Source organism: Dendrobates tinctorius, unplaced genomic scaffold, assembly GCF_039654945.1.
Source record: "Dendrobates tinctorius isolate UK_male_01 unplaced genomic scaffold, ASM3965494v1 ptg000180l, whole genome shotgun sequence".
Lineage (NCBI taxonomy): Eukaryota > Metazoa > Chordata > Amphibia > Anura > Dendrobatidae > Dendrobates > Dendrobates tinctorius.
In genome coordinates this window covers 2,516,325-2,544,050 of record NW_027361847.1, presented here as the reverse complement: position 1 = coordinate 2,544,050, position 27,726 = coordinate 2,516,325, and the positions used below count along the sequence as shown (strand labels likewise).

General features: G+C 46.2%; 1 long non-coding RNA gene across 1 annotated transcript; it reads left to right on the top strand.

Moving 5' to 3' along the window:
* The first annotated feature begins 30 nt into the window (after window positions 1–30).
* Window positions 31–26,705, top strand: LOC141054917 (uncharacterized). The gene is made up of 4 exons (XR_012221431.1): window positions 31–108; window positions 23,059–23,281; window positions 23,382–23,522; window positions 25,667–26,705. It is a non-coding gene; the product is annotated as an uncharacterized lncRNA (long non-coding RNA).
* Window positions 26,706–27,726: the final 1,021 nt, after the last annotated feature.

Sequence of the window (27,726 nt, the reverse complement as noted above, 5' to 3'; positions counted from 1 at the left end):
GGCCATGTGATCGGAAGGGGCGGTGCCTCTTTCTCCTTAGAGCAGAGCAGACACAGGAACTGTGGATGTTATGGCGTTGTTTTGAGTGTTTTTGGGATTACGAATTAGGTAAATGGATCTTCATTCAGGAGCTGCGAGTCTGCCTGGGGAGAAGGGGGTGATGCTGCTTTCATGGGACTGCGTGCTGGGAGTCTGCCAGGGGAAGTGGGTGTATGTTGCATGGGACTGCGTGTTCGGGGTCTGTGTAGGGGAGGTAGTGCGCTGCACCTTTAAGGCTAGGGCCCCTGTTTTGGTCGCTGTGACGTGGTAGTGGGCTTCATACAATCTGATCAGAATGTAATGGCCTCATGTTCAGGTTGTACATTGTTGCTGATGGGCCTTAGATCACGGTGTGAATATTGGGAGGGGCGGCCGTGTCAGGATTTTTCTTACATAAATGTCTTTGTTTTCTTCTAGGTGTTGGGGGTTTCCTCCATCTTGTCTCGCCGTGCCCTCCACAGTGGTGACCTCCAGGGCCGCCATCAGGGCGTGACAGCCCTTACTGCTGTATGGGGCCCGATGAACAGCAGTACAGAAGGGGGCCCCGCAGATCAGGGGCCCCGCTCCTGTGCTTACAGTCATCGGGCCCCAAGTGTGCACTGCAGCCGGGCCTGCAGCGCACACATCAGAGCTACAGAAGAGCTGAAGGACCTGTGGTGACGTCATCATTACCACAGGCCTTCACCATTGATCAGCTCCGCCCCCTGATCACATGACGATGACGTCACCACAGCTCCTTTCAGCTCAGCCTCACACAGCTGCAGCTCCAACTTCAACGCAGGAGCGAGGCCAGGTAAGAAAAAAGTTTTTATTTTATTATTGAAAAGGGCAATATGTTTCCCTGGCAGAATGGAGACTCGGGGGGGCAGGACTGGAGACATGGGGGCGGAATGCAGGACACGATGGGGGCGGAATGCAGGACACGATGGGGGCGGAATGCAGGACACGATGGGGGCGGAATGCAGGACACGATGGGGGCGGAATGCTGGACACGATGGGGGCGGAATGCTGGACACGATGGGGGCGGAATGCTGGACACGATGGGGGCGGAATGCTGGACACGATGGGGGCGGAATGCTGGACACGATGGGGGCGGAATGCTGGACACGATGGGGGCGGAATGCTGGACACGATGGGGGCGGAATGCTGGACACGATGGGGGCGGAATGCTGGACACGATGGGGGCGGAATGCTGGACACGATGGGGGCGGAATGCTGGACACGATGGGGGCGGAATGCTGGACACGATGGGGGCGGAATGCTGGACACGATGGGGGCATATTGCTGGACACGATGGGGGCATATTGCTGGACACGATGGGGGCAAAATGCTGGACACGATGGGGACAGAATGCTGGACACGATGGGGGCAGAGTGCTGGACATTGGGCAGAATGCAGATATGGGGGCATATTGCTGGACATGATGGGGGCATATTGCTGGACATGATGGGGGCAGATTGCAAGACGTGATAGGGGAAGAATGCAAGACATGGGGCAGAATGTGCCAGTAAGACAGGATGGGGCAGAATGTGACAGTGAGACACAGGAGGGGGCAGAAAGTAAGATATGGGGGCAGAATGTGACAATAAGACACAGCAGGGGGCAGAATGTGACAGTGAGGCACAGGAGGGGGCAGAATGTGACAGACACAGGAGGGGGCAGAATGTGAGACATGGGGGCAGAATGGACATGGGGTAGAATGTGACAGTAAGACACAGGAAGGGGCAGAATGTGACAGTAAGACAGGAGGGGGCGGAATGCGACTGAGACACAGGAGGGGGCAGAATGTGACAGTAAGACAGGAGGGGGCGGAATGCGACCGTGAGACACAGGAGGGGGCAGAATGTGACAGTAATGACACAGGAGGGGGCAGAATGACTGTAAGACACAGGAGGGGGCAGAATGTGACAGTAATGACACAGGAGGGGGCAGAATGTGAGACATTGGGGCAGAATGGACATGGGGCAGAATGTGACAGTAAGACACAGGAGGGGGCAGAATGTGAGACATGGGGCAGAATGTGACAGTGGGACAGGAGGGGGCAGAATGTGACAGTGGGACAGGAGGGGGCAGAATGTGACAGTGGGACAGGAGGGGGCAGAATGTGACAGTGAGACAGGAGGGGGCAGAATGTGACAGTGAGACAGGAGGTGGCAGAATGTGACAGTGAGACACAGGAGGGGGCAGAATGTGACAGATGCAGGAGGGGGCAGAATGTGAGGCACAGGGGCAGAATGTGACAGTAAGACACAGGAAGGGGCAGAATGTGAAATTAGGACATAGGAGAGGGCAGAATGTGACAGTGAGACACTGGAGGGGGCAGAATATGACTGAGACACAGGAGGGGGCAGAATGTGACAGTGATACACAGGAGGGGCAGAAAGTGAGGCATGGGGGCAGAATGTGACAGTGAGACACAGGAGGGGGCAGAATGTGACAGTGAGACACAGGAGGGGGCAGAATGTGACAGTGAGGCACGGGGGCAGAATGTGACAGTGAGACACAGGAGAGGGCAGAATGTGACAGTGAGACACAGGAGGGGGCAGAATGTGACAGTGAGACACAGGAGGGGGCAGAATGTGACAGTGAGACACAGGAGGGGGCAGAATGTGACAGTGAGACACAGGAGGGGGCAGAATGTGACAGTGAGACGCAGGAGGGGGCAGAATGTGAAAGTGAGACACAGGACGGAGCAGAATGGGAGACACGGGGCAGAATGGGAGACACATGGTGCAGGATCATGGGGCAGGATTGAGAGATCATATGGGGGCAGAATGGATACTCCTGAGGGCAGGATGAGAGAAAATATGGCTGAAGTCAGGAATGAGACACACAGGGGTCAGGATGGGGGATATTATTACCATAGGGGCTAATTAAGGGATATTATTACTGCAGTGATGTATTTATTTTATTTTTTTGAGGATACTGTTTTAAATGGGGGGGGGGGGGGGGCGGACCTGTTACTGTGCAGAGCGACCCTATGTCACCTTTTTTCCTTCATCTGGTGTAGTGTAGAAGTTGGGAAAAAAATAAGGAATGTGTTCTGCAAGCGGAGCTCTAGATAATTTGCTATTTCCTGCAGAGACGAGCCCTGGCTGGAAGACGTGATGGCGGTGTGTGCTGGATGAAAGATGAAAAACAAAGATGAAGGACTTCACCTAGAGACATCACTGGTGAGTCAGTGTGTTACCTGTACACTGACGCTATACACTATATACAGAGTGCCTTTGTACAATGTCACCACTAATCACTGTTATCTGTACACTGACACTATATACAGAGCTCCTGTGTATAATGTCACCAGTGGTCACTGTATTACCTGTACACTGGCACTATATACAGAGGTCCTGTGCATAATGTCACCGGTGATCACTGTATTACCTGAACACAGACACTACATGCTAAGTACAGCTCTCCTGTGTATAATGGCACATATGGTGATAGTATTATGTTTTTTTTATTAATGATCAGTATTGTAGTATTCAGTCACCATGTTGTGGTAATATGTGGTCTGGTCATGGTGTGGCAGTATTTGTTCCTTGTATGTGGTATTATTGGTCACCATGTGGTGGTAATATGTGGTTGGGACATGGTGTGGTGGTATTTGTCCCTTGTATGTGCTATTATTTTGTCTCTGGTGGTAATATGTGGTCTGGTCATGGTGTGGCTGTATTTGTTCCATGTATGTGGTATTATAGGTCACTATGTGGTGGTAATATGTGGTCTGGACATGGTGATGGTGCGGTGGTATTAGTCCCTTTGGATGTGATATTATTGGTCATTTTAAAAATTGAAAAATAAATAAAAAATATCCCTAAATTGTATTGGATAATTTAGCAAATGTTTAATAGGTTACTGTAGAGTAGGGCCCGGCCAAAAGTGTCTACCTTGTCGTGGCAGATTTAAAAAATCTTTTGGCCAAAACAAGAGCTGCTGGCTAGATGTGTGATCTGGTAATGGGAACTGTTAATGTGTGTTTGATGAGAAGTGCAGTTTTTCCAAGAGAGAGGTGGGACTGTGGACAGTTTGAGGGGTGGGGCTGGGGTTGAGCCTGGGCGGAGTCTCAAGGGGGCCACGAAAATGTTGCCAGTATCGGGCCCCGAAATTCTTAGTGGCAGCCCTGGTGACCTCTTTGGATGCCATTTCATCATTTGTCGTCTCCACCAAGTTCAGTGCTGGAGCCTCCACCATCCGTGTTCTGCCACAATAGGTGTGACCCAGCGCCCCTCCAATGTCAGATTAGAGGAGTCTTAAGATCTTCGATATTCCCCTCCCTCTTCCCACGGCTTGCTAGGGTGGGTCCTGTGGGGGTCTACCACCTTTTCATTTCCTTTGTCCAATATTTATTTCTCACCTTTACTGTATTTGCCTTAGATCCTCTCTGTACTGTCATGCTTCTCTGTCTTTTTTTGGGCTTTGTTTTTTGGGTCATCCTAGGACGTGTTATCTATGGCACAGGGCCCCCTAGGTCCCCTTCCCTTTACACACGCTCATGTCCTATAGTGGATTCAATGAGAGGAATTTTGTGTTAAGTACCGCAATACAATTTTTGCAGCTAAAGAACAGGGGACTTTGGTACAAAATATGTTTTTGTTTTTTTTTGACAATCTCTACTGTGCCTCAATTTATTGTTTTGATTTCTAAAACTCATTATCATTCATTTGTTTATACCTTATATACTCTCGTATAAGCCGAGATTTTCAGACCATTTTTTTGGGCTGAAAGTCCCCCTCTCGGCTTATACACGAGTCATATACCTGGGGGTCGGCGGGGGTGTCAGACATCATACTTACCCCCCCCCGGCGCATCTCTGCAGCCCCCCTGCTCCTCCCACTCCTTCCTTCAGAGGTCACGTGGTACCGCTGATTAAAGTCATGAATATGTGCATATTCATGACTTTAATGAGCGGTACCACGTGACCACTAAAGGAAGGAAGAGCTGCCGGAGACACAGGGGCTGCAGAGACTGCGACAGGGGTTAAGTGTTTGCGATATTCACCTGTCCCCGGTCCATCACTGCGTGCCGCTCTGTCCTCTGCGTCCTCTGTTAGTGACGTTCAAGCAGCAGCAGAGGGCGCGATGACGTAGTTACTGCGCACTCTGCCCTCTACTGCCTGAATGTCACTGACAGAGGACCCGGAACACAGAGCTGGCGCAGCGATGGATCGGGGACAGGTGAATATTGCAGGTTCCGGGGCTCTGAGCCAGTCGTGACATCAGCACCTGTCCCCACATGCTCAGGACACCGGCACCTGTCCCCCAGCGACAGAGAGGTGAGTATGTAATTTATTTTTTTTATTTGCAGCAGCGGCAGCATATGGGGCAAAACGTTCTGAATGGGGAAGACGGCAGGAACAGGCCAAGCCACCAGAAGACCAGAGAGGTTGGTAACTAAGCGGATTGCAGACCCCTGATCCTATCCACACAACTAGCAGTAGCCGTGGGGCGTTCCTACAATACCCTAGACACCTCGGCACAGCCGGAGAACTAACTAAGCCTAAAGCAAGAAAGGGGAAATCTAAACTGCCCCAGAGCAGACCCCCAAAGGAATAGATAGCCCCCAAACATATATTGTTGGTGAGACAAGATGAGACACAAACAGAGGCAGAGAACAGACTGAGCAAACGGTGGGGCCCAAGCTGTCTAGACAGGACAGAAAAAGATACTGTCTGCAATCACGCACAAAACCCTGAAAAGTCCAACACTTCTAATATACAAAAAAACCTGAGATCACACGATCTCACACCCACTAATCAGCACTCTGGTATAAACTGGCAGCAAGCAAAAAGATACTAACATAACAGGGGACTGAACAAGCTGCAACATATGAACCAGAGCCCAGCGCTGCCCCCAGCAGGGAGCACGCTGAACGCTAGCAGCAAAACAGAAAGCAAAAAAAAGACACAACCTGATTAGATGCAAAGAATTAGCAAAAGAATCACTTAGCTGAACATGCAGATCAGGCAGGGGACAAAAGAGCTCCAAATGCACACAGAGGAAAGTCACCAGCAACCTTCAAGATTAGCCAGCTCCATTGTATGCTCCCAGCCAGTAATCCCAGATTCCCAATTATCATCGTCAGTTGGAGAACCTCCCATCTACCTGGCCAGCTCCACTACTCTCAGTAACGACCAGAGGGAGCTTCGGCTCAGAAATCCGAGCAAGGGAGTACACAACAGCAAAATCTGTGGAGCATTTTATGGGGGCATAATCTATGGAGCATTTTATGGGGGCATAATCTATGGAACATCTTATGGGGCCATAACCTTTATGGAGCAGCATATGGGGCATATTATTCTATGGAGCATCTTATGGGGCCATTATTAACCTTTGTGCAGCATTATATGGGGCATATTTTGTATGGAGCATCCTATGGGGCCATCTTGAACTGTATGGAGCATTATATGGGGCTCCTGATTCAATATGGATATTCAAAAACATTTAACCTACTGATGACAAAAAATTGGCACATCCAGACTAGTGTGAATAGGTGCATAACAGGAGGAGCTACCTCCATATACAATACACAAAATAAGGTTGCACTCTATCATGCTAAAGCATGTCAATATAGAATATGAAACTTGAACAGCAATACAGCTATGGAGTATTAAGAAAGATTATGAGACTCTTAGCATATAACTTGGCCAAATTACAGTTGTGGCCAAAAGTATTGACACCCCTGCAATTCTGTCAGATAATACTGTTTCTTCCTGAAAATGATTGCAAACACAAATTCTTTGGTATTATTACCTTCATTTAATTTGTCTTAAATGAAAAAACACAATGAGGCAAAAAGAATGAGGAATGAGGCAAAAAGCAAAACATTGATCATTTCACACAAAACTCCAAAAATGGGCCAGACAAAAGTATTGGCACCCTCAGCCTAATACTTGGTTGCACAACCTTTAGCCAAAATAACTGCGACCAACCGCTTCCGGTAACCATCAATGAGTTTCTTACAATGCTCTGCTGGAATTTTAGACCATTCTTCTTTGGCAAACTGCTCCAGGTCCCTGATATTTGAAGGGTGCCTTCTCCGAACTGCCATTTTTAGATCTTTCCACAGGTGTTCTATGGGATTCAGGTCTGGACTCATTGCTGGCCACCTTCTAGTGCTTTTTGAAGTGTGTTTTGGGTCATTGTCCTGCTGGAAGACCCATGACCTCTGAGGGAGACCCAGCTTTCTCACACTGGGCCCTACATTATGCTGCAAAATTTGTTGGTAGTCTTCAGACTTCATAATGCCATGCACACGGTCAAGCAGTCCAGTGCCAGAGGCAGCAAAGCAACCCCACAAAACATCAGGGAACCTCCGCCATGTTTGACTGTAGGGACCGTGCTCTTTTCTTTGAATGTCTCTTTTTTTCTCCTGTAAACTCTATGTTGATGCCTTTGCCCAAAAAGCTCTACTTTTGTCTCATCTGACCAGAGAACATTCTTCCAAAACGTTTTAGGCTTTTTCAGGTAAGTTTTGGCAAACTCCAGCCTGGCTTTTTTATGTCTCGGGGTAAGAAGTGGGGTCTTCCTGGGTCTCCTACCATACAGTCCCTTTTCATTCAGACGCCGACGGATAGTACGGGTTGACACTGTTGTACCCTCGGACTGCAGGGCAGCTTGAACTTGTTTGGATGTTAGTCGAGGTTCTTTATCCAACATCCGCACAATCTTGCGTTGAAATCTCTTGTCAATTTTTCTTTTCCGTCCACATCTAGGGAGGTTAGCCTCAGTGCCATGGGCTTTACACTTCTCGATGACACTGCGCACGGTAGACACAGGAACATTCAGGTCTTTGGAGATGGACTTGTAGCCTTGAGATTGCTCATGCTTCCTCACAATTTGGTTTCTCAAGTCCTCAGACAGTTCTTTGGTCTTCTTTCTTTTCTCCATGCTCAATGTGGTACACACAAGGACACAGGACAGAGGTTGAGTCAACTTTAATCCATGTCAACTGGCTGCAAGTGTGATTTAGTTATTGCCAACACCTGTTAGGTGCAACAGGTAAGTTACAGGTGCTGTTAATTACACAAATTAGAGAAGCATCACATGATTTTTCGAACAGTGCCAATACTTTTGTCCACCCTCTTTTTTATGTTTGGTGTGGAATTATATCCAATTTGGCTTTAGGACAATTCTTTTTGTGTTTTTTCATTTAAGACAAATTGATAATAATACCAAAGAATTTGTGTCTGCAATCATTTTCAGGAAGAAACTGAGTATTAGCTGACAGAATTGCAGGGGTGTCAATACTTTGGGCCACAACTGTATATCTGCCCATCAACCATCGTCAAGGCGGCCTCAAAATCTGATGGGTACCTACACTGTGTGAATACCTCTCTAAGGCTGATGTCTGAATTCCTGGGTGAATATGGACCCTTCTGTCAGCAATGCCTGCATTTATGGGTAAGTAGGGACCTGCTGTAGTTAAAATCACCTGGTAGAGGGCGGAGTGCTCGGTCAGTAAGCTAATATACAAAAGACAAAAAAACTGACTGGCACTCTATCATGCTAAAGCATTCACCCAGGAATTCAGACATCAGCCTTAGAGAGGTCTTCACACAGTGTAGGTACCCATCAGATTTTGAGGCCGCTTTGACATTGGTTGATGGGCAGATATAATTTGGCCAAGTTATATGCTAAGCGTCTCATAATTTTTCTTAATACTCCATAGCTGTATTGCTGTTCAAGTTTCATATATTCTATATTGACATGCTTTGGCATGATAGAGTGGAACCTTATTTTGTGTTTTTAACCTACTGATGTCACAATTTATTTTACTTTTATTGGTATCTATTTTTATCTTTGAAATTTACCAGTAGCTGCTGCATTTTCCACCCTAGGCTTATACATGAGTCAATAAGTTTTCCCAGTTTTTTGTGGCAAAATTAGGGGCCTCGGCTTATACACTAATAAATACGGTATGCATATACAGTATTTATATATTTTAGTTCTAACTATTTGACTTGTAATAAAATAGTTTGAAAGATATGAGTTGAATTTTCATTTCTAGAATGATAAAGCTCGGTGTGACCGTAGCGTATTTTTCGCTTTGTAAGACACCCTTTTTTTTCCCCCAAAGTTGGGGGTAAAATGGGGGTGCGTCTTACAAAGCGTACATGCCTTACCGCTACTGTGGGAGTAGGCCACAGGCTGGGATGGGGGGGGGAGGTTCTGGTCACTGCTGCAGGTGTCTCCGGTGCCCAGCGGTGTTGCGTGGGAGTCCGGCGCTACCCAGGGCTCTGCTGCCATTTTGCGACATGCCAGAGCCCCAGTACTTCTATGGTTCTCTGTGCTGTGGACTGCGGGAATATGGCTGCAACTGGGGGCGACGCATTTGCAGACGGTGATCTCGGGACCAAGATCTCTCGAGATATTGGTCCTGAGATCACCGTCTGCGCATGCACCGCCACTGGCGGCCGACTGGTTATCGAAGTCCACTGCACACGCACAGGGAACTGTGGAAGAATCGGGGCTCTGGCATGTCGCAAAATGTCGGCAGTGCCGAACACCCACGCAGCACCACTGGGCATCGGAGATACCCGCAGCAGCAGCCAGTAACCGCCGGAGACCCCCACCGCACCGCACATCGGAGCACCCCTTCATCCCTGCCTGCGACCTGCAGATTTGCCCCACTCCTGCCTCCTCCAGCAGCGACCCTGGGACACCGCTTCACCGCAGCCACCACCCCGGTAAGCAATAAGACGCATGGATTATAAGAAGCACCACCATTTTATGAAAAAAAAAAATTCTTATCTTTCTCCTCAAAATTTGGGGTGCGTCTTATAAGCCGAAAAATCCGGTAACTGCAGTTGGATCTGTATCGGGCTGTGTCCACACATTGTGGTTTATTGGGGGAACTATCTGCAGGGAAGTCCTCACCAGTAGACCAGACCCGCACTTCCATGGAGCCCGTACAGCCGGACCAGCTGTATGGTGGTTTTTTTTTTTCCATAATTGTTTTTTCTTATAAATACATAAGCTGCTTCTCGCTGAGGGTCTGACTGCTGCTGTCACCACTGATGGGACAGGCGATGGCAGATTTTCCAGAGGAAAAATATCTTTGTAATGTTAGGCAATATTCACATTTTATTTTTTGGATACTAATGGTTTACAAAATTCTGACGACCTGTGACAGAGCTGGAATGAATGTGTCGCATGGATTTATGTCTTGCTCCATCAATGAAGGAATGTGCTCCTCAGACCTCCTGGAGACCACAGCCCTGGATCAGACCTAACATCACAGGACAATAGGGATGTGCACACGTTGCGGATTGCTGGGCGGAATTTTCCGCTTGGAATCTGCATCTTTTGGCAGAATCCGCAGGTCAAAGTCCGTGCAGTTTGTATGTGGATTTCTCCTGCGTTTTTACACCTGTGGATTCCTATAATGGAATGGGTGTAAAAACGCTGCGGAATCCGCACAAAAAATTGACATGCTGCGGAAAATAAGCTGCTGCGTTTCCGTGTGGATTGTTCCGCAGCATGTGCACAGCGTTTTTTTTACTCCATAGAATAACATTGTACTGTAAATCACTTGTGGATCCGCAGCAAATCTGCAGCGTCTGCACAGACCCTAAAACCTCCCGCTCCTTATCTATGACCTGCCCCAATATTTCTGGCCACCACTGCTTATCACTCTCCCATACTGATAGTTCTGCTTCCCTCGTCTTATTTACTGCCTGTTCTGTATAATATGTGACGCTTCATATTCTGGGTCTCGCTCGTGCTGGCATAATAATCAGCTGAGTGCGATCCTCTGCATATCGGCCTGCGCTCGGAGCAATGTTCTTCTATCAGGCCGGGCAGATCGGTGGGGTTTTCTCATCTGGACTCGTAATGTGACTGAGCTCAGATGGGTCTGGGCAGAAAACATTGGCTGCCATCCGGCCCATCAGTGCGACATTTATAAAGATACAATTCTGGAATATGGAAAATGGTTCTGTAAAAGATTAATAGCTCAAGATTAACAAACACTGGGCCAGCACAATAATGAGTGGGAACAAATCCTCCCTGTGAAGATCTGCGGTTGTGGGGTGTAATAATCACCGAGGCAGGTCACCGATGCAGCTATTCTTATTCCATAAATCCAGGGTTGTACAACAAATCCATGGAGATGGCCGACATGTCCTCAGTCCACAATCTCCCCGTCTGACATCTCCAAAACTCCATAGTCCATCCGGCACCTTCCGCTGAGCCTCTAGTCCATGGACACATGCAGCCAAAACAAAACCGCAGCGCTCCCAGAGTGACGCGTAAATGGCCGTGCAGCAACTGGCAGAGAAGGCCGCAAGCGACTGTCCGGTGCTCGGCTTTCCCTGCTCTGCACGTGTGCGGTACTCGCAGTCACAGAGTGCACAGCACCTTTCTCTGTTACTGTCATGGGGCGCAAGGCAACTTTATCTCCCACGGTCCCGCTGTGGACGGTGAACGCAGCCTGCCGCAGCGCCGATGCTCGGTGGACGGAGCGTGCTGCTCTCTCAGCTCTGCGCTGCTGCTGGTTATCGCCAAACTGACTGCTGCAGCGCGCGCTTTTCCTTTTATCTTACCCCGCCTCCCCGGATCATGAGGTTGGTCCGGCTCCTCATTACTGCCCTATGCAACATGGGAGGCAGCCTCAACAGTTCCGGACCAGGCTCGGTGCAGGTACCCGCAGCCCGGTCTTCGTCCTTACAACAGCACCACCACCAGCAATGTCACCGAGCATCTCCACCCCGTCCCATGGAAGTGTTCAGCTCTCCGTCACCCAAACCCTATAGAGAAAGAGGAAATACTCTACCCGCCCACTGGCCCTGGTCCCGAATAACAGCATTTACAGATTCCTGGCCTTTGAAACGCTGCATCTACTGGAGAAAAACAGTGTTAAAAAAGTGATGGTGGTGGCTGTTGTGCAGTACGTGGTTCCCATCCACCACTAATTTTTCATGCGGGGCCATCACTGTCCAGCACAGACATTTTGCAGCCAAAATCAGGTGTGCACTGCGCAGCGCCATCAGTGGCAAGGTCCAGATAACTACTGATACGTGGAACAGTAAGTGCGGGCAGGGACGTTACTGCGCAGGAGCTGTGGACAGTGATCAAACAAGAGACCGATGAGTGGTTGGGGCCGCTGAACATACGTCTTGGCCTGGTGGTGTGCGATAATGTGCGAAATCTGATAGCAGCTCTAGGCCTCCCCTGTTTGATGGACATCCCTTGCCTGCCACATGTGTTACATTTAGTGGTGCAAATCTTTATTAAAAATAACCATATGTGAGAGCTGCTGCTGCAGAAATTGTAGGACGTCTGTGCACACTTATGGCGCTCACTCCCTGCAGCTGCTCGCCCGTCTGCACTGCAGCCTCACTTCTGCCTTCTCGCTCAGCGCCTCATATGCGACGTATCAAGGTGGAAGTCAAGAGATGAAGATACTGTGCGAGCAGAAGCAATAATGGAGTTTCTACTGCAGCACGCACGGGTGAGTCGCTCTGCGGAACAACACCACTTCACCATCATGTAGTGAACACAACAGGGTGGCCCTCAAAGTCGCTCACGAGCATCACTGGAGCATGGAGGATACAGGACACAGACCGAACACCTCCCACAGAGGACAGCTTGTCTTTGCCTCTGGGCAGCCTGGCACAAGTGAGTCAATACATGCTGCTGTGCAATGACCGCAGAGTTGCCCCGATCGTACCCTCCTGATTACTGGGTTGCCACCTGCTGGATCCCTGCTGCAAAGACAAAGTACCATCATTACTTCCAACAATGGAGCAGAATGTGTGAATGAAAGCACACGCTGGTAGAGGCACTACGGACGGCGTTCCCACCTGACAGATGAAACACATGGCATATGAGGAGGAGGAAGTCGCCAACGCACCTGGGGCACCACCGCGGAAGAGAGGGTCAGCATGGCTGAAATATGGAAAAAAATCAGCACGCCACAACATCCACCACCACCATCTGATACGGTGTCCGTACAACCAGGCACCAGCGTTATAACAACATGGTGGAAGAGTGCTTGTCCATGTCCACATGTCTGCAGGTACTAAGTGATGGGTCTGCCCATTTAACTTGTTGGTTTCCAAACTAGACCCATGGCCTAGGCTTGTACTTTTTTTACTTGTGAGTCCTGGCAAGCCCCATGTTAAGTGTAATGTCGGAACGTGTTTATCACAGCGGGGGATGTAATCACACATAGGCGCATCCACCCGTCCAAAGCCAACGTGGGCACTCTAAAATAAACCAGGAGTGGAGCACACAGGACTTGTCTGTTCCTTTGGTTGATTAGACAAATGTACTATCTGCACCCAGACATTGTTATACTCTCTTTGCCATTCAATTTATTTTAGGGCCTCAGCAAAAATGAAGAGAAAAAAAATCAACAAAACTAATGTTGGATACCATCTGCCCTGCCTCTTCCACCTACACCGCAATGTCCACCTACTGCTCGTCCACCTGCTGCTCGTCCACCTACACCACCTCCTCCTCCACTTGGACATCCGACTACTGTATCTACAGTGTTCTTTTCTATTTTATTTTATACTATGTTCTTTTAAGTGCTGTCCTTAAAAGATAAAGTAATAAAATAAAAATAACACAAAAAATGCCTCTTCCACCTTCATCGCCACGTCCACCCCAAGCTCATCCACCTACTATACTTCCTCCTACATATGGACCTACGCCCCTTTTTTCTAGATTATAATTTTTTTTTCTGTTCTCTGTTATTTTAAGTAATCTGAATCATTAGTTTTCAGGGCTATTGTCCTGCTTACCCCCATTTTGTTCCATTTTTCAGCATTACCCCTTAATACCCCCCATTTTACAGCACAAAAGTTCGAGACCACATTGACCTCTATTGGCTGAGATCTGGTCTCATTATGCTGGGAGTGGTGCAATAAACATGAACCTTTTCAGCTGACTGCTTTTTATTTGCTAGTTATTAAAAAATTAATGGACTCCCCCCAAAAATTAATTAGGGTTCCCTCCATTTTTAATAAACAACTAAGGCAAAACAGACAGCTAAGGGCTGATATTAAAAAGCTGTGACGGGCCATGGATATTGGCCCCTTCCCACACTAATAAAACTAGTCCTCAGCTGCACGATAAATGGATCATCTATTAGATATGCTGATTCTTGTGCTTTACCTCAGCTCTTCCTGATTGCTTTTGTGCAGTGGCAATTGGGGTAATTTATAAGTATAATTCCAGCTGTTATTTGTTAAAAATCACGACTGACCTCAAACTCAGGGTTAGTAATAGAGGTGTCTATGAAATACCCCGATTAATAACACTAAGTAAAAATAAAGAAACACACAGATAAAAAACAAGGATTTTAATTATAAAAACAGACACCATCTTTCACCCATTTATTTACCAAAAAAAACACCTGCAGGTCCAATGTAATGCACAAGGTCTTGCGTAATCCACGCCGGCTCCAATACATACAGAGGCCACAGAGACATCATAAAACGTGACCTCTGCCCAGGTCTGCCGTACACACACTAACGGAAGCCGTCTCCTAAGTCTGGTATTAAACTAGTGATGTGTCGTTCGTGAACGAACCGAGACAAAGAGCCGGCTCTTTCATGTGACCGACGGTAGTCGGCGCACCACTGGGAGCTGAGCCAAATTTTTTTTTCCCCTGCTGTTTGCTCCCTTCTTCCTGCCTGACTGGGAGGAGCTGAGGAGGAGCTGAGAGCAGTGAGTACAAATGGGGAGTGACTGGCAAGGCTTTGACTTGCGACTGGGCTCCTCCCATATGACACATAGCTGTACTGTGATTGGCTGCTCAGTGCAGTGAGTGCACACACATGATCTGTGATAGATCCCAATGTGCAGTCACACAGACTGTCAGTGACATAACAGTGGATGTCCGGCAGCTGCAGGATGAGCACTGACAGCCATCTTACCCCTCATTGTGTTCTGTAGTTCCTGCTGCTCTACGGTGGGAAAGTAATAATATAAATCTGAGGCAGAGAAACTCTGTGGGCAGATCCGGGGTATATCTATAATTAACGGGCTAACGTCACTGTCCGAAGCCTTTATAGACTGCGCAAGTGCGACGCGCCTGCGCAATCTGGCTCCAGACAGAGTGACGCACCCCGCTCAGGAGATCGCGCAAGACGCCCCCCCCCCCGGAGATCGAGGTGGACACAGCCCCCCGCCGGCACAACACCTTGCCGATTCGGTGTGGCCATGGGGTCTTGCGTCTTGCTGTGATGACAGGAGAGGGCAGGTTGTTGCTCCGGAAGTGGCGCATGCGCAGTCCGCGCTTTCCGGAAGCATTTTGGGGAAGACACACAGCAGTGTGTCTTCAAGACAATCGCGCAGGAAAGAGAGGAATGCGCAGGCGCCGATTCAAGAGCAACAACCCGCCCTCTCCTGTCATCACAGCAGGCACAAAAGATTACCGGGTTATTCGCCGTGAAGTCAGGAGACGGTGGGTTGTGGCGCCAAAATCGGGCGCCAATTACGGCCGCACAATCCCACACTCCTCAGACCTGGATCGGGGGATGAGGGAGTACCATGCATACCAGGATAGGGGGGTGAGAGGACCATACATACCAGGATTGGGGGTGAGGGGATGATGCATAGCAGGATAGGGGGTGAGGGGACCATGCATACCAGGATAGGGATGAGGGAGTACCATGCATACCAGGATTGGGAGGTAAGGGTACCATGCAGATCAGGATTGGGGGGTGAGGGGACCATGCATACCAGGATAGGGGGTGAGGGGACCATACATAACAGGATAGGGGTGAGGGGGCCATACATACCAGGATTGGGGGTGAGGGGACCATGCATACCAGGATAGGGGGTGAGGGGACCATGCATACCAGGATTGGGGGGTGAGGGGACCATGCATACCAGGATACGAGGGTGGTAGCATATACCAGGATGGGAGACCATATACCAATAAAAATGCTCACCACCTTTTCGTAGAATGGGTTCATAGCTAGTGTTTAATATAACGCTCTAAGCATCATAGAATCATAGAATCATAGAATCGTAGAGTTGGAAGGGACCTCCTGGGCCATCTGGTCCAACCCCCTGCTCAAAGCAGGATTCGCTAAATCATCCCAGTCAGATGTCTGTCCAGCCTCTGTTTGAAGACTTCCATTGAAGGAGAACTCACCACTTCTCGTGGCAGCCTGTTCCACTCATTGATCACTCTAACTGTCAAAAAGTTTTTTCTAATATCTAATCTGTGTCTCCTCCCATTCAGTTTCATCCCATTGCTTCTAGTCTTTCCTTGTGCAAATGAGAATAAAGTTGATCCTTCTACAATGTGACAGCCCTTTAGATATTTGTAGACAGCTATTAAGTCTCCTCTCAGTCTTCTCTTTTGCAAACTAAACATTCCCAAATCCTGCAACCTTTCCTCATAAGACAGGGTTTGCAGACCGGTCACCATTCTGGTCGCTCTTTTCTGAACTTGCTCCAGTTTGTTGATGTCTTTTTTAAAATGTGGTGCCCAAAACTGGACACAATATTCCAGATGAGGTCTGACCAGAGAGGAGTAGAGGGAAATAATGACTTCACGTGATCTAGACTGTATGCTTCTGTTAATACATCCTAGAATTGCATTTGCCTTTTTTGCTGCTGCATCACACTGTTGACTCATATTCAGTCTGTGATCTATTAGTATACCCAAGTCTTTTTCACATGTGCTGTCACTTAGCCCTATTCCTCCCATTCTATATATGCTTTTTCCATTTTTATTGCCCAGATGTAGTACTTTGCATTTCTCCCTGTTAAAAACCATTCTGTTAGTTGCTGCCCACTTCTCCAGTTTATTTAAATCTTTTTGAATCCTCTCTCTCTCTTCTCTAGTATTAGCTATCCCTCCTAGCTTTGTGTCATCAGCAAATTTAATCAGTTTACCCTCAATTCCTTCATCTAAATCGTTGATAAAGATGTTGAACAATACAGGGCCCAGGACAGAGCCCTGTGGTACCCCACTTGAGACATTCTTCCAACTGGATGTGCAGCCATTTACGACCACTCTTTGGGTCCGATCACTAAGCCAGTTATGAATCCACCTAACAGTTGCCTTGTCCATTCCATACTTAATCATTTTTTCAATAAGGATTGTATGAGAGACTTTGTCAAATGCTTTGCTGAAGTCAAGATATACTATATCTACAGCATTTCCTTGATCCACCCAATCAGTGATACCGTCATAGAAGGAAATTAAGTTACTCTGACATGACTTATTAGTTACAAACCCATGCTGACTCTGTTTAATCACTTCATTCTTATCCAGGTATTGACATACATGTTGTTTAATAATTTGTTCAAAGATCTTTCCAGGTATAGAAGTCAGACTCACCGGCCTATAGTTACCTGGGTCCACCTTCTTCCCCTTTTTGAAGATAGGAACAACATTTGCTCTTCTCCAGTCTTCTGGCACTTCTCCTGTTCTCCAAGAATTTTCAAAGATTATAGAGAGGGGTTCAAAAATTTCTTCTGCTATCTCCTTCAGTACTCTGGGGTGTAATTCATCTGGACCTGGAGACTTGAATTCATTTAGGCTAGCTAAGTGTTTCCTCACTATCTTTCTGTTTATAGATATCCTGGATTCTTCTATTCCCTTAATAGGACAGTGAATAACAGTTGATGTTACATTTCCTTTCTGAGAGAAAACAGATGCAAAATAGGAATTTAAAAGTTCAGCCTTCTCAACATCCTGTCTTACCATTTCATCATTTTCATCCTGTAAAAATCCTATAGCATCTTTGACTTTTCTTTTACTTTTGACATATCCCCAAAATCCTTTATTATTGCTTTTGACATCTCTTGCAAGCCTCAATTCATTTTCAGCTTTAGCTAATCTGATTTGTGCCCTGCAGGTTCTGCAGATAGCATTATATTCTTCTTTAGATATGCCTCCCTCTTTCCATTTTATAAACATTTTTTTCTTCCTTTTTAGCATGTGCTTAAGTTCTGTGTTCATCCATCCTGGTTTCCTTAACTGCTTCCTATTCTTCCCTCTTTTCGGAATTGTTAACAACTGTGCTTTGAGAATTTCATTTTTCAAGATTTCCCATCCTTCCTGGACATTTTTGTCTTTAAGGATATCCAGCCATTGGATCCCTCCAATTCTCTTTCTGAATCCCTTAAAATCTGCCTTTCTGAAATCTAACCTTGACGTCTGAGTCTTCACAGGTCTTCCGCCTCTAGTTATCCAAAATTCTAAAATAGCATGGTCGCTACCTCCTAGGGTCCCAGCCACTTTTACCTCCTCAACCATTTCCTCCCTGTTTATAAGGATTAGATCCAAGGTAGCAGTTCCCCTTGTTTTCTCCCTTACCTTTTGGAAGATAAAGTTGTCAGCAAGAGAGGATAAGAATTTCCTTGACCTGTTAGTTTTGCCTGAGAGAGATTCCCAACAAATGTCTGGATAGTTGAAATCTCCCATGACAACTATGTCATATTTTTTGGAGAACTTGGCCATTTGATGCATAAAGAGTTCATCCATAGCTTCAGCTTGCACAGGCGGCCTGTAGTAAATGCCTACAATGGTGTCCTTTCCATTGTTCTGTCTTTGTATTCTTACCCAAACAGTTTCCACAGAACTCCCAGTCTCTGAAGCTTCAATCTCTGTGCAGATATACGCGTTTCTAACATACAATGCGACACCCCCTCCTCGTTTATCAAGTCTGTTTCTTGCAAATAAGTTGTATCCTTCTAGTCTTGTATTCCAATCATGTGTATTGTCCCACCAAGTTTCAGTGATTCCAATGACATCATATTTCTTTTCCTGTGTTAGTAGTTCCAATTCTCCTTGTTTGTTGCCCATGCTTTGTGCATTAGTATAGAAACATTTTAGTTTGTGATTGGTTTCTCTTTCTCCAATATTTTTATTAATTAGATTCTTTCGTCTTTGTTCTTCCTTTCCACTTCTAATAGCAGAGTTCTCAATAGCATTTGTCAGGTGTATGGCTTTTTCTGGTCTTTTGCTTCCCTTCCCATGTTGTTCTAGTTTAAAGCTCTCCTTACAAGTGTAGCAAGGCGACTTCCAAATACCTGCTTTCCAGTCTTCGTAAGGTGCACCCCATCTCTAGCAAGTAGTCCATCGTATAAGTAGTTCACTCCGTGATCCAGAAATCCAAATCGTTGCTGACGGCACCATCGACGTAGCCAGTTGTTCACCTGCAGAATCTTATTCCACCTCCTTGTTCCATGGCCATCCACTGGGAGGATGGAAGAGAAGACCACCTGCGCTCCCAGTTCTTTCACTTTCTTGCCTAAGTCTTCAAAGTCTCTGCAGATGGTTTCCAGGTCGTTTCTTGCAGTGTCATTTGTCCCCACATGTAGTAGCAGGAATGGGTAGTCATCTGTAGGTCTGAAGAGTCCTGATATCCTGTCAGACACATCTTTAATTTTTGCACCTGGAAGACAACACATTTCTCTTGAAGTTATATCCGGTCTGCAGATAGCGGCCTCTGTTCCTCTCAACAGGGAATCCCCCATGACCACCACTCTCCGTTTCTTCTTCACAACATTTTTCTTTCTCCATCCAGGAGGACTCTGAAGGCGTACAAGGTTGCTGCTTGTTGGCAAAGTCTTATCCTGATGTATTTCTTCATCGTTTTCCTGCGTGAGAGCCTGGTACTGGTTTCTGAGCAGTATGGGTGCTGAATGCCTCCTGATCCTCCTGCTTCTCTGGGTCACATGTCTCCAATCCTCTGTTTCTTCAGGTGCACTTCGAATTTCTTCTCTTTCTGTAACATGAAGAGATAATTCTGCTCTGTCCAAGAACTCTTCACCTTCCTTAATGATCTTCAACGTAGCTAACCTCTCTTCGAGATTTTGCAACTTTTCCTCCAACAGGGACACAAGCTTGCATTTGTGGCATGTGAAGTTTGGCTTTTCCACTGGTAAGTCTGTGAACATGTAGCAAGAAATGCAGCTCACCAAATGGCTCCTGGCCTCTTCCATCTTGAGATTTCTTAAAAACGATGAAAGATTTCCTCTTTTCAGCTGCAACGGCCAAAACCCAGTGATCGTTGAGCTCGCGGAGACTCTTCACTTATCCCAGAAGGCACTGGGAATATGCAAATGATCTCCTCAAGACTCTTCCCCTGGTTTTCCGATTTCCTCTTTTCAGCTGCAACGGCCAAAACCCAGTGATCGTTGAGCTCGCGGAGACTCTTCACTTATCCCAGAAGGCACTGGGAATATGCAAATGATCTCCTCAAGACTCTTCCCCTGGTTCCCCTCTGTCCGAAGCCTTTATAGACTGCGCAAGTGCGACGCTCCTGCGCAGTCTGGCTCCAGACAGAGTGACGCAACCCCACGAGATCACTGTAGAAGCACTCCCCCCAGGAGATCGCGGTATGCGTAAGAACTGAGCGCATACCGCGATCTCCGGCACAACACCTTACCGATTCGGTGTTGCCGCGGGGTCTTGCGCCTGGCGGTGATGACAGGAGAGGGCGGGTTGTTGGGCTGGAATCGGCGCTTGCGCAGTCCGCGCTTTCCGGAGCCATTTTGTGAAAATCACACTGCAGTGTGTCTGCAAGAAAATGGCGCCAGAAAGAAAGGAATGTGCAGGCGCCAATTCCGGCCCAACAACCCGCCCTCTCCTCACATCACGGCACAAAAGATTACCGATCGGGTACTCACCGTGAAGTTAGTAGAGGGCGGGTTGTGGCGCCATGCATACCTGGATAGGGGGGTTAGAGGACCATGCATACCAGGATTGGGGGGAGAGGGGGCCATGCATTCTAGGATGAGGAATGGAGTGCCATGCATACCAGGATTGGGGGGGATGAGGGGACCATATATTCCAGAATAGGGATGAGAGGGCCATGCATACCATTATAGGGATGACGGGGCCATGCATACCATTATAGCGATGACGGGGCCATGCATACCAGGATTGGGAGATGAGGGGTACCATGCATACCAGAATTGGTAGGTAAGGGGTGCCATGTATACAAGGATTGGGGATGAGGGGACCATACATCCTACGATAGGGATGAAGGGGGACCATGCATACCAGGATTGGGGGGTGAGGTGACCATGCATACCAGGATAGGGGGGTGAGAGGACCATGCATACCAGGATAGGGGGGTGAGGGGACCATGCATGCAAGGATTGGTAGGTAAGGGGTGCCATGTATGTGCACATGTTGCGGATTGCTGTGTGGAATCTGCATCTCTTGGCAGAATCCGCAGGTCTAAATCCGTGAGGTTTTTATGCAGATTTATTGTGGATTTTGGGCGGATTTCGCCTGCGTTTTTACACCTGCGGATTCCTATAATGGAATGGGTGTAAAAACGCTGCGGAATCCGCACAAAGTATTGACATGCTGCGGAAAATAAACTGCTGCGCTTCCGCTTGGATTTTTCCGCAGCTTGTGCACAGCGGTTTTTTCCCCCCATAGAATAGCATTGTACTGTAAATCACTTGTGGATCCGCAGCAAATCCGCAACGTGTGCACATAGCCTTAGAATAATCAGTGCCGGCAGATGTCACCGCACCGACTAATGAAGAACACACGGACAAATATCAGATATTAGAGGATAACACAAAACAGCAATACAGACAGGAGTGAGGGCCTGATCCCAGGAGCTACACTCTGAGAAAATGGCGAAAAAGCCTTCACTAGACCCCTGTACAGCTGTATAATGAGGCCCAGGCTTTATAGTGAAGGGACAGGAGTGATAAAAGTGGGGAAAGTAGCGCTTTTTGCAAGAAGAGCCGCTTTTTGAGCCAAAAAGAGCCGGGCTGCCCATCACTAATACAAGAGGGACAATATAAATGTGCAGTTAAGATACCCAACGTTTCGATCCTCCCCGATCTTAATCATGGGGTACTCTAATATAACAGAAAATAGTATAAGTCAAATATACAAATATGTAGATATATATATATATACACACAAAATATGGACCGATAATATTGACACAGAGAACCATATAAAAATAGATTACTTCATAGAAAAAAAAACAGATTTGAAAGAATGTAATAACATCGCACCATATATATCAGCAAAAGAACAATAATGGGATTATAGTAAGTAGATTTGTCAAAACGAGCACAAGAGTGTAGAGAAACAAGAGACCTCATAGATTTACCTTGGTAACTGTAATGTCAGGAATGAGGCACTTGACAGAAATATAAGTCCCCTTAGGATGCTCCCAGGTGCTACAGACAAATATTCCAGACATTCCGGAACATCAAAACCACTCCTAGAAGTATATAATGTGTTATAGTCGTTAAAAAAGCAATGCAATATATCCTCAGTTGAGCAGAAACAAATTAGAACAGACTCCATAATATAGACATATTCCCAATCCCAGAATCAAATATACTGGGATGAAACAGGACCAGAAATACCATTCGGGACACCCATAGTGTCTATGGGTGTCCCGAATGATATTTCTGGACCTGTTTCATCCCAGTATATTTGATTCTGGGATTGGGAATATGTCTATATTATGGAGTCTGTTCTAATTTGTTTCTGCATTATTGTATTCTGTGTCTTCACAGCTGAAAGTTTGGAACGCATGGACTATCGTGAGCGCGAAAAAGCGTGGCTCAAACAATTAGATAAAGTATTTAATGAGGGGTCGGGTAGCAATGCTGATCCTAAAACCAAGGACATCTTGGATTTGAATAAAAAATATAAAGATTTATTAAACAAACGTACCCGCCTATGGTGGAACAGAGCTTTTCTAGAAAGGTATATTGTGTGTAATATTATTCCTAGAGGGTTGAGAGTCCAGGTTTTCCCCTCTTTCCCTGTTTCGGATGAAGATTTTATTAAACAATGGGAAAATGCCGCCTCTCTATGTTCCAAATCCTTTATGGAACTGCTCGCTAAATCCAATACTAAAAAAATTGAAGAATTGGATATTGAATTGAGTTAAATCCAGGAGGAACTGAATAAACAGTCTAATCCTGAGGTTATGAATAAATTCAAGATAGAATTAGAGAATGACCTCCAGAAGTGGGAAAAAGAGATCCTACAGAATAAAACCAAAAAATATCAGCGTGATATGACTGATTTCCAGAATGATCGTGTTTACAGATGGAAACATAACCCCAGTTTTGGAGGTCAGAAAACCAGAGCCCGTTCTGTGTCCTTTTCATCTGTGTCCTCGACTGAGGAGAAATCTAGTACATCGGAGAACTCTAGATCAGTGTGGGATAGAAGAGATTTCTTCCAGCCTAATAGAGGCAGAAATAGACAAAAACGTAAGATGACTACATCCCCACAAAGTGACAAAAGAGTAAAGACCAATTCATTGGAGGTAATAAACCTTTCATCACATGTGATCTCAAAAGCACAGAGGGAAGTTTTGGGGTTGGGTTTGTCGTTCTCTCCCTGTAATAACTTTAATCTTTTTACAGCTGTGAAGGACCTCCACTTATTTTCTAGGAAACTTGTATTAAAGAAGCTGCATTCTAAATCCACCGACCTGACGAGTAGGGAGCAGGAGGCAATCCAGATTCTTGAAGAGCTGGAGATGGAATCAAATCCTGGAATTAAAGGTATGCCTCCGCCCCCCATTACCTGTCCCTCAACTACATTCCCCTCCTTGTCCTTATGTCCACAGGTTGAAATTTTCACTCGTTTGGTTGAAAATGACTTTAAAACAATCACCCATAACAAGGGTGGTGATAACCTTACTTCAACACAACGAAGGGCCCTTGACGAAATTAGAAATTGGGATGATGTAGTCATCAAACCAGCGGACAAGGGGGGGGAATGTGGTGGTCTGGTCGGTGGATAAATATGAACGAGAGGCCTTCAATCAGCTACGGGATAAGGAGACATATACCCAGCTTAGTGAGAATCCTTTACCCCAATTTAAAAAAAAAGCTTTCCACTGTGCTAGAGATTGCTTGTGATAGAGGAGTTATCTCTAAAAAATTGCTGCGTGGTTTGATGGTGCAATTTCCTGTGACCCCGACCTTTTATCTTCTGCCTAAGGTCCACAAGGACCCCATTTGTCCCCCGGGGCATGGGTGGGCTATGTGAACCTATTTGTAAATTTATTGATCACTATCTTAAAGTTTAGGTTGAAACGTTGCCCTCCCATGTCAGGGACACGACGGACGTCCTGAGGAGACTTGATGGCCTCTTTTTGGACTCTGACATGCTTCTTGTAACAGCTGATGTAGAATCATTATACACGAGCATTAGTCATGATGATGGACTCGAGGCTGCTGGCTTCTTTTTGGAAGCTAGCAATTTGGATGCGGATGTGAGGGAGCTGGTGTTGGATCTGTTGCGGTTCGTACTGACACATAACTTCTTCACTTTTAAGGACCGGTACTACCTCCAGAGACGTGGTACAGCTATGGGGGCGGCGTGTGCGCCATCTTATGCTAATTTATTTCTCGGATTTTGGGAGAGGGATGTCTTTCCTGGTGGCACACACGCCTCCTCCCAAGTCCTGGGGTGGTATCGGTTCATTGATGATGTCCTGTTTATTTGGCAGGGCACCGTGGATGAGTTGAACACCTTCATGTCAGTTCTGAACCGCAACGATCGCAACATCAGGCTCACTTACATCTATAGCAGGGAAGTTATTTCCTTTTTGGATATCGAAATCAAAGTGCAGGCTGATGGTCAGCTGCACACAGATGTATATCGCAAGCAGACATTGGTTAATGCACTCCTGCACGCCTCCTCCGCTCATTTAAACTCGACCATCAAAGCCATCCCTAGGGGACAATTTCTCCGTGCTAGACGGATTTGCACTACTAATGATCTTTATGAAAAACAAGCGGTGGACCTGGGGCAGAGGTTCAGGGATAGGGGTTACAGTGAAAGAAGCATCAAGCAAGGCTACATGATGGCAAAAAAGGCTGCAAGAAAGGACCTTTTGATTTATCAAGAAAAATCACAGAAAGAGGTGGGGATACGTTACATCTCTACATTTAATAGACAGTGGGATGTAATGCGGACCATTATGAGACGACATTGGTCCATACTCCTGACGGACCCCATTCTGTCCAAGCATCTGTCTAAAGGTCCACTTATGACTGCGTCGCAGTAAAAATCTTAAGGATATTCTTTGCAGGAGTCACTATGTGGGAAATGTGAAGCCTATGCTTTCTTTTGGAGGACAGAGGATGGGCTTTTTCCCATGTGGTGATTGCCTGGCCTGTAAAAACCACATGAGGGCAAGCAGCTTTTTTTCATCCAATGGTCAGAGGGAATTTCAAATCAGGCAACATATCACGTGCAGGACGACAAATGTGATTTATTATGCCCGATGTACTTGTGGACTTATCTACATAGGTCTTACCTCAAGGGAACTACGTGTAAGAACGAGAGAACACGTGAGGGATATTTTGGCAGGACGTGAAGTAGATGATGTGAGCAGCTTAAAAACTATCCCACGTCACTTCAGGGTAAAACATAATTGTAACCCAAAGGACTTAAAGGTTTCAGGGATAGATTGCATTCATTTAGGAACTAGAGGTGGTGATGTTAAGCGAGCATTGGCACGTAGGGAATGCCAATGGATCTCAACCCTTGATACAATGACGCCAGTTGGTTTGAATGAGCAACTTAGTTTTGTTCCTTTTTTGTAAACCTCTGGCGTTGTTTCTTGGTTTTAAAATTTATTTTAATCTTTTGTGTGTCTTATTTTATTTTAATATTTTTCTTTTTTTCTTTTTAGTATTTTTCTGCTCTTTAGATTTTGCACACTAAGATTTCTGCTGGAATCATCCTATGATTGAACTGAAGGACTGAACAGTGGATCTTGTCCTATGTCACAATTATATTATCATTAGTCTTTTGTCATTTTATATCATATATTGTATTTATTACCATTTTTGTGTTTTTTCACTTAATGCATTTTGTTGCTATATATTGTATATTTCAGTATTGTGATATTAAGCATATTATATATATACTGTCACATTGTATAATCTTTGCACTATATATCATGGTCCACGCTATTTATGTCCCACTTGTTCTGCATCTTTGTGTGCATATAATAATTTTTACTATTGGCGTCCTTTTCCCATATCCAAAATGGCGGTCTGGTTATTTCCGGTACCGGAAGTGACGAGTGCGCATGTCTCTGAGGCCATGGCGCCGGAGCATCACGTCGGGCGCTCCTTCAATGATGCATGCGGGCTTCTGACGTCAATGGGGAGTTTTCCCCAGACCCGCCTCATCATGGAGCGCCGGGCACGTCGCAACTTCCGGGTCGCGGCAGGATGACATGCGCCGCTAATTTAGAAACATGGGGACACCTTATTATTTAATGTGTATATAAAGCAGTATGGACCCACATTGGACACAGCCCCCCGAGGAAGCCAACGCGAAACGCGCGTTGGGGCTACGTGTCCTGGGATTCTGAATAGAGGTATTATGGGTAAGAGTGGCACCACTTATATTCTAAGATTTATGGGGAGATTACTTGTTTCTATTTGGCTATTTTAGCCATTAGGTTTTCTATATTAAGCCTTGGGCATTTGCCTTTTGTGACTTTACTCCTCATTTATTTCCTTAATACAAATTCTGGTCTCATTTTATATGTGACTTCTCTGTAATCTATGTGTAGGAGTTGCCGCTCCCCCACCTCTTTACATATGCATTCAGACCTGGTGTGACATATATTTCTTTGCTTACCCATCCCCTGCATTATGTAACTAGTCATTTTTGTGATATTGTACTATCTTTTCTAATAAAGTATTGTAATTTTATTATATGGGATTTACACCTTGTTCTTTTTGTCTCTTAATATCCTCAGTTGAGGTTGCTTTTAAATTATCTGGTTTCTGGATTTGGAGTATAGAGTTAGAAGTGTTGTGCTGGCGCATCAAGAAGGCCAAAAATTTACCTGTCTGATTTCCCAATTCAAAATAGGACTGAGGGGTAAAAAATAATTTACGTTTGGATTTGGTATCCATATATTGGGAATATAACCTATGGGAAGTCAACCATGCGGTTCTGTTTTCGGTAGTCTGGATATATACGCTGCTTCTGAGTCCTTCAGCCGTCGTTCCATATATGAGATTGTAGATGACAAGCATCCTCTCAAGTATGCCTTAAGGGCGTCCCAAAACAGATTAATATCTCACTGTTCAGGATGTAATGAGACAAAACTATTTAGCTGATCCACAATTCCATCATTAGATCCTATTAGCTTTAGCCAGAATGGATTTAGCTTCCAGACTATAGTGTGGTTCAACTGGCCAAAACCCAGTCTAAGTATAATTGGACTGTGATCCGAGATCCCCTTATTGCCATGTTTTATGTCGCGCACCAGCACCGCTAGATTGCTGGGGACAAATATCTAATCTATACGAGATAGTGTGTGTTTGGTAGACGAGTGACAAGTGAACTCCTGTGTTGTGGGGTGACACATCCTCCACAGATCAAGCCAACCACTACCCTCCATGAACAGCGCCAATTGAGATGAAGACAAAGAGGGGGCTCCCCTGGAAACACCACCATACAATCTAATTCTGTCCAGATCATTATCCATAACCAGGTTAAAGTCTCCCATACATATAACGTGTGCATCTGGGTAGTTTAGAGCAAAACTCTACACCATCTGAAGAATTGACACATTAGCTGGGGGAGGATTATAAATACACAGTATCACATATCCTCCCCCGCTCCAAATCTACTCAGGCATTCATGCAGAGGAACAATTACAATGTTCTGGAATTGCCATCCCAGTCCCCAGACCAGAATATCATTGAACATCTATGCGATGATTTG